The sequence below is a fragment of the Oncorhynchus clarkii genome, chromosome 5 (genome assembly GCF_045791955.1).
Source record: "Oncorhynchus clarkii lewisi isolate Uvic-CL-2024 chromosome 5, UVic_Ocla_1.0, whole genome shotgun sequence".
Taxonomy (NCBI): domain Eukaryota; kingdom Metazoa; phylum Chordata; class Actinopteri; order Salmoniformes; family Salmonidae; genus Oncorhynchus; species Oncorhynchus clarkii.
In genome coordinates this window covers 39,265,071-39,273,439 of record NC_092151.1, presented here as the reverse complement: position 1 = coordinate 39,273,439, position 8,369 = coordinate 39,265,071, and positions in this window count along the sequence as shown.

The window sequence follows — 8,369 nt, the reverse complement described above, 5'->3', positions numbered from 1 at the left end:
TGATAAAGATTATATAAGACTATAAAATAAATAACACAAATACTGAGCTGTATTGCATGTAAAAAAAGAAAGGGGAAATTATATTATTTTATGCTGATATAATAGCTCAGAGAGAGATTTTGTTAAACAAGTAATAAAAAAAATCTTTAAAAGATTATGGTAAAAGTGATTGGCACCCGTGTGTTCAATACTCCAGCACCCATTCCTTGGGAGGATAGCGACAGTGAGCCTTTTTCTAAAATGTTTTATGAGATTGGAGAACACAATGGGGGGAATTTTAGACCATTTCTCCTCATCTTTCCAGGTCCTTAATTTCCTTTGTCTGCACTGATGGACTGCTCTCTTCAATTCAATGGGGTTTAAGTCCGGAGACTGAGATGGCCATTGCAAAATGTTGATTTTGTGGTCAATTAATGATTCATTTGTGGATTTTTATGTGTTCTTGGGGTTATCGTCCTGCTGGAGATCCACTTGTGGCCAAATCTCAGCCTCCTGGCAAAGGCAACGTGGTTTTTGGCTAAAATGTCCTGGTACTTGGTAAAGTGTGTGATGCCGTTGACCTTAACAAGGGTCACAGGACCAGTGAAAACAAAATAGCCCCATAACATCAAAGATGCACCACCATATTTTAAATTAGGTGTGGGGTTCTTCTGTTTTACGACGCCAAACCCACCACTTGAGGCCAAAAAGCTCTATTTTCATGTCATCGGACCATAGCACCGCTTGGAGTTTGATAAACAGCATTCACACTTAGATTGGAACCCGTGCTATTATCAGATGACATGACAATAGAGCTCTTTGGCGGCAGGTGGCCTAGAGGTTAGTTAGAGAGGCAAGCCTGCAACCGGAGTGCTGCCAGTTCAAATCCCAGGTCCAACAAAGGAATCTATCGGGAAGTGAGCTGGCAACCGGAGGGTTGCTGGTATCAAGTCCTAGATGCCATTGCCTGCTGTTGTGCCCTCGAGCAAGGTTCCCAATGCAGCACCCCCCCCCCCCCCCCCCCCCCCCACACGCACACACACACACCCCCCTCCAAAAACCTGTATATGTGCTGTATGTATACAGGTTGGACCAATAAAGTCATCTTCATCTTAATCTATGAAGGAACGGTCTAAGAACCCTCCCAACGTGTTCTCAAATCTCATAAACCAGGAGGGTACTAGAGTGTTGAAAACAGTCATGCCAATCATTTTGACCCCTGTCTTTTTTATATATTTTTTCGTTACTTAAAACAAAATATTTTTCTCTGAGCAATTGCTTTAGTATAAATAATAGCATTTTTGTTTGGGGCATACAATACAGCTCTGTATTTGTATTATTTATTTGATAAGGCCTTTTTTGCTCATCTTTATCAAGGGTGCCAATAATTATGGACCTGACCATATTACAGATCAAAGAAACAACATTTGATGCAGTATTGCTACAATATTTAGAACTTGACCATGACTAGAATTAATGGACCATCCTGACAAATTACCACAAAACTAAGGTCTAACCAAGTCAGGCAAAGATGTGGACAAACAGATGACACGCTATACATTCAGTTACAACGCAAGTGATTTACTAGGCTTTTGAAACCCAAAGTAGACCTTCCGTGTGTCAGTCAATTTCACCCTTCAAAGAATCTAGGTCTCATGTCTGGTTTGTTCATCGTTTAATTTCCTTTTCACATTGTCAGACAAAAGCCATATCTCCGGTCCTTTCCCTCCTCTTTGCCTACCTATCAAACATCTTGTGTTATGGTGGTCATGCTAAAGCCATTTCCACCACAGCCAAAGAAGTGTCATTGCATGTCTCTCAAGATCACGACTCTGCTCAGTAAGGAGTGAAACCTTTACTTTAAAGATACAGTTTTATTGTAAGACTCCAACTTTTGTCATCAATAAATGTGACACTTTATTTGTGGTTGTTTTGGACTTCAGCCTTTTGACTTTATTCATCCACGGGGAATCTGGCTCAGGTCTTCAGTACCTGCATCACAGACCATTCAGACTGTCTCTAACGTCCCAGAGACGACTGGAATCCCTACCACCCATCCGAGGCAGTGAGAGAGGCCAAACAAACCATGGGATACAAGCAGGCACTCTAGGGAGGGGGACGGAGCGAGGGGCACGGAGCGAGGGGCACTGGAGTGGGGATACCAGAGAGAGAGAGTATATCTGGTCTGTACAACACTGTGCTGAATTCATTGGTATACAATGGTAACACACGTCACTTTCACAAGCACATTTACACACTTGTTTGGTATAGAAGTAACACTTCTGGTCATACACACATGGATAGGTTCTGGAAGTCATTGAGCTAGATATACATATGCGAATAACAAGATAGATAATATGGTCAGTTCTTATCATATTCTATGGCTGCCTTTCCAGAAACTCTCAGATGTTGTGGATTATTACTGAGCTACATGTAGGGAAAATGTGCTAAAAACAAACACAGAACTTCACTGAGTCCATCAAGTGAGATAAAAGTTTAAAGAACAGCAAAACAACATTATTCAACAAAAACTCCTCTGAATCCCATTTCTTACATGGTTGTTTGTCTAATCGGATTGTCATCTCACTAGAGAAGATGTCCCTCCCCCTCTTTCCCCACTGGTTGTTAGAGCTCCAACTACTTCTCTGGTAGTCTGCTGTCTGATCCCTTCTGGCCATGCCTTCGAGTTTCCAGTATGATAGCTCAGCACTTAATCTGGTGTTGTACAAACAGCCTAATGTTATCATTCACTTCCCCTGTACTATACTCTGCTTCCTGTAAACCTGATGCAGGGAGGGACAAACAGAATCAGGGGAGACATTTTACATTTTAGACATTTAGCAGACACTCTCATTCAGAGCGACTTACAGTTAGTGCATTAATCTCAGTAATAGTAAGTACATTTGTCCTCAATAAAGTATCTATCGGCAAGGTCAGAGCTAGTAAGGGGGACCTACTGGAGAACAGAATATTGTTTTTCCACAAAACACTTCTTTTAACAAGGTGCAGCAGGTAGCCAAGTGGTTAGAGTGTTTGGCCAGTGACCGGAAGGTTGCTGGATCAAATCCCCAAGCTGACAAGGTAAAACGATGTTGTTCTGCTCCTGAGCAAGGCAGTTAACCCACTGTTCCCTGTGGTTGTTGATTAAGGCAGTCCTCTGCACCTCTCTGAATCAGAGGGTTTGGGTTAAATGCGGAAGACACATTTCAGTTGGACAATTGACTAGGTATCCCCCTTTCCCTACTGTATAAGTCAACCCATCTGATGCATGAATAACCCTGTCATGCATTCAACAACTAACCTTAGTTTTTATCGAAAGCATTGTGTTGCAGGTTTGAAGATCAGTAACCTGATGCTCAGGTTCTTTGAATGTCATGGATTTCATCTGCATTGCTTCTCTGATGCTCTTCTGTTGTGCAGCAATCCTAATTAAACTCAGATGTTGGGAAGGAGTTCTCTATGAGAAAAAAAACACACTTTGTCACACAAGAAAACAATTTGTTGGATGTTTTGATGCACTGGATATCCGGTTTCCCCCCCCAAGCTGCTTAGGGAAACCGTGGAAACAATCACAGGGGTAGATAAAGGGTAGCACTGTTAACACACTATTATCGGTCTCCTCTGATATTAGTCTACCTCTATGACTTTGGCCAGTGTTTTGTGTGAAGCACATCACTCAAAACAAAACCTATGTAAATACTCTCACCATGTGAGTGTAATTTGAACCCGGTGTCCATATCATGTCAGCTAAGTTGATTGTAGAGACCCACTACTTCATAGGGAATTGTGGCAGCATCAACCCAACAAGAACTCTACCCATGGTTGCGTCTCTCAAAAAGGGGTTAGATTTGAAAAAATGTCAGCACTGTTCCTTGTGGTTAGCTGCCCCCATTTGAGATAGGAGAGCCTGAGAACTATACAACGGCACAACTAAACGCAATCCAATCTGTCCGCATAGATTTGAATCGCTAACTTACATGTATGAGTGTAGATGGTATCAGGATAATAAGGGGTCTGAATCCGTCTCTGTTACTTCAAAGAGGAGGGGGTGAAATTCTACCTGGTTTCCAGCCTGGATCAGGTCTTCCTGTGGGTCCTCTGTCAGGTGTTCCACTCTGGCTATAGAGAGAGAATCTGTTTCAGGCAGTGCCTCTTCATAAAACCTGACCACTACTTCTTGTCATGTATTTTTGTCCCTGTTTAAAGCCCTATTAAAAGAGCTGATAAAAATACACTATGTGGACAAGTTGAACATGCCATTCCAAAAATCATGGGCATTAATTATGACGTTTCAGGTATGAGCCAGATGCAGACAGTGTCAAAGAAGCAAAAGTGTATTTCTAATACAGGGGCAGGCAAACGACAGGTCAAAGGCAGGCAAGGGGTCAATAATTCAGAGAGGGTGCAAAGGGTCCAGAATGGCAGGCAGTCTCAGGGTCAGGGCAGGCAGGGGTCAATAATCCAGTGATGTGGAGCAAGGTATAGAACAGCAGGCAGGCTCAGGGTCAGGGCAGGCAGAACGGTCAAAACCGGGAAGGACTAGAAAACAGGAGCAAGAAACAGGCAGGAGCAGGGGAACAAACGCTGGTAGGTTTCACGAACAAAACGAACTGGCAACAGACAAACAGAAAACACAGGTATAAATACACAGGGGATAATGGGGAAAATGGGCAACACTTGGAGGGGGGTGGAGACAAGCACAAAGACAGGTGAAACAGATCAGGGTGTGACAGTGCCCCCACATCTAGGGGCGCCACCTGGCGTCCTACCTGGGCGCATACCTGGTTGACCGGGGTGTTGGCGTTGAAAATTCTCGATGAGGCCTGGGTCCATGATGTCCCTGGCGGGGACCCAGCACCTCTCCTCTGGGTCATAACCCTCCCAGTCAACCAGGTACTGGAACCCCTACCCCGAGGTCAAAACTTCAGGAGACACCTCACCGTGTACGCCGGTTGGCGTCGATGAGACGGGGAGAGGAGTGGGCCTGGAAACAGGAGACAAAGGGCTGTGAGACATGGGTTTGACACTGGACACATGAAAGGTGGGTTGTATACGAAGGGTACGGGGCAACAGATGACGAACAGCAGAGGGGCTAATGACTTTGGAGATGGGAAAAAGGCCGACAAACCGGGGGGAGAGTTTGCAGGATTCCACCCGGAGGGGCAGATCCCAGGTGAACAGCCATACCTTCTTCCCAAGACGATACCGAGGAGCCGGGGTCTGGTTGCAATCCACTTGTCGTCGATACCTGGAGGTGGTCTTGAGGAGGGCCGACCAGGCTCTCCTCCAGGTACGACGACTGCGAAGGACAAACATCTGGGCAGAAGGTATGCTGACCTCTTCTGATACACCAGGGAACACTCAAAAAGTGATAGGCCCGTGGCAGAGCAGGGGAGGGTGTTGCGGGCGTATTCGACCCACACAAGCTGCTGGTTCCAGGTGGTGGGGTTGGCGGAGAGTAGTGAAATTGAGAGTAGTCTCAAGGTCCTGGTTGGCTTGTTCCGACTGGCCGTTGGACTGGGGGTGGAACCCGGAGGACAGGCTGGCCAATGACCCAATGAGGGTGCAGAACACCTTCCAGAACCGGGACAAGAACTGAGGACCCCGGTCGGAGGCCATGTCAACTGGCAGTCCATGGGATCCGGAAGACGCGCTGCACAATGACCTGGGCCGTCTCCTTGGCAGAGGGTAGCTTGGGGAGAGGAACGAAGTGGGCAGCTTTAGAAAACTGATCCACAATGGTCAGGATGGCAATGTTGCCATCAGATGGGGGGAGACCCATGACAAAGTCCCGGGAGATGTGAGACCAGGGACAGTGAGGAAAAGACAGGTTGAAGGAGACCAGCCGGAACTTGCCGAGGAGTCTTGTTCTGTGCACAGACCTTGCAAGCGGCAACAAATGCGGAGACGTCAGGAACCATGGTAGGCCACCAAAAGCGAGGAGTGTGCCCACTCCAGGACCGAGGAGCGGCCCGCGTCAGATACGAACATCCGGTTATCTGGACCCCCCCGGCTTTTGGCTGGGATCGCTGTGCGTCCTGAACCTGCTTCCCTATTTGCCAGCTGAGTACCGTCGCCAGGCACAAGGTGGGAAGGATGGTCTCAGGTTCCGGTGTAGTAGTCGTGGGGTTATAGTGGCGTGACAGCGCATCCGGCTTGACATTGTTGGATCCCGGCCGGTAGGAGAAGGAGAAGTTGAACCAGGTGAACAGTAGGGCCTACCTAGCCTGCCGGGAATTGAGGCCCTTGGCAGTGTGGAGATATTCCAGGTTCTTGTGGTCGGTCCACATAGTGCCTCCACTCCTCCAACACCATCTTCACTGCGAGAAGCTCACGATTCGTAGTTCCTCTTCGTGGCGTTGAGGCGGTGGGAGAAGAAGGCGCAGGGATGCAACTTGAGGTCCAGGTCAGACCGCTGGAACAGGACAGCCCCCACTACGACATCCGAAGCCTCGGCCTCTACCACAATCAGGCGGGACTGGTCAGGATGAACCCAGATGGGAGCTGTGTTTGAGATCCCGGGAACGGCTGGTGAGCAGCTGGGGACCACGTGAACGGAACCTTGGGAGAGCCAGGGTGCTGTAGCCCTGGATAAGGCGGAGAAAGAAGTTGGCGAAACCCAGGAACCGCTGCAGCTGTACTCTGGACGTAGGCTGGGGCCAATCCACCACTACTCTTACCTTCCCGGGATCCATCTGTACGCTCCCTGCAGTGATGATGTAACCCAGGTGAATCGGCAGTGATGATGTAATTTTTTAAAAACTTGTCAATACTTTGCCCCTTGATAACCAGCGCACTTCTGTATGTTGTAAAAGCGTTACATGGTCACTGCCCATATCATTGCATAGTGCAGAAAATACACAAAAGTTCAGGGGCCTTGCCATAACAAAGTTAACCATCCAAAATGTCTTTCAAGATGTCAAGCATTTTCCTTGGCAGCAAGAGCTTCTCGGTGTATGCTGCAGTGGCGTCGGGAGCAACTGCTTGCATGCTTGTTACTACTCCACTATGTCTCCCTCTCATGGCTTTTGCGCCATCAGTACAGATAACAACATGAGCAGCAGCTACATTTGGCTACTTACAGACAGTTAGTGAAATTCACACAAGAGAGTAATTGTTCATGTTATTGGATGTTAATTATTTGACTAGGCTACCTGTATTTGACATTGTGTTGTTATTTCGTTGAACACTAGATGGTTTATTTTATTTTTGGCATTGAAACAAGGCAACTCAGGCGAGAATTTTGTTTGTTTTTTTATTAAAAAATTAAAGTAAAAATATTTATATAACGTCCCATTTTCAGGGCCCTGACTTTCAAAGAAAATAAAAATCCAAATAACTTCATAGATCTTCGTTGTAAAGGGTTTAAACACTGTTTCCCATGCTTGTTCAATGAAATAAACAATTAATGAACATGCTCCTGTGGAATGGTCGTTAAGACACTAACAGCATACGGTAGGCAATTAAGGTCACAGTTAGGAAAACTTAGGACACTAAAGAGGCCTTTCTACTGACTCTGAAAAACACCAAAAGAAAGATTTTATTTTTTTAACTAGGCAAGTCAGTTAAGAACAAATTCTTATTTTCAATGACGGCCTAGGAACAGTGGGTTAACTGCCTTGTTCAGGTGCAGAACGACAGATTTGTACCTTGTCAGCTCAGGGGTTTGAACTTGCAACCTTCCAGTTGCTAGTCCAACGCTCTAACCACTAGGCTACCCTGCCGCCCAGGGTCCCTGCTCATCTGCGTGAACATGCCTTAGGCATGCTGCAAAGGACTGTAGATGTGGCCAGGGCAATAAATTGCAATGTACGTACTGTGAGACGCCTAAGACAGCGCTACAGGGAGACAGGACGGACAGCTGATCGTCCTCGCAGTGGCAGCCCGCTTGTAACAACACCTGCACAGGATCGGTACAGCCGAACATCACACCTGCGGGACAGGTACAGGATGGCAACAACAACTGCCCGAGTTACACCAGGAACGCACAATCCCTCCATCAGTGCTCAGACTGTCTACAATAGGCTAAGAGAGGCTGGACTGAGGGCTTGTAGGCCTGTTGTAAAAAAAAGTACTCTTCACTGACGAGTCGCTGTTTTGTCTCACCAATGGTGATGGTCAGATTCGCGTTTATCGTCGAAGGAATGAGCGTTACACCGAGGCTTGTACTCTGGAGCGGGGTCGATTTGGAGGTGGAAGGTCCATCATGGTCTGGGGCGGTGTGTCACAGCATCATCGGACTGAGCTTGTTATCATTGCAGGCAATCTCAACGCTGTGCGTCACAGAGAAGACATCCTCCTCCCTCATGTGATACCCTTCCTGTAGGCTCATCCTGACATGACCCTCCAGCATGACAATGCCACCAGCCATACTGCTCGTTCTGTGCATT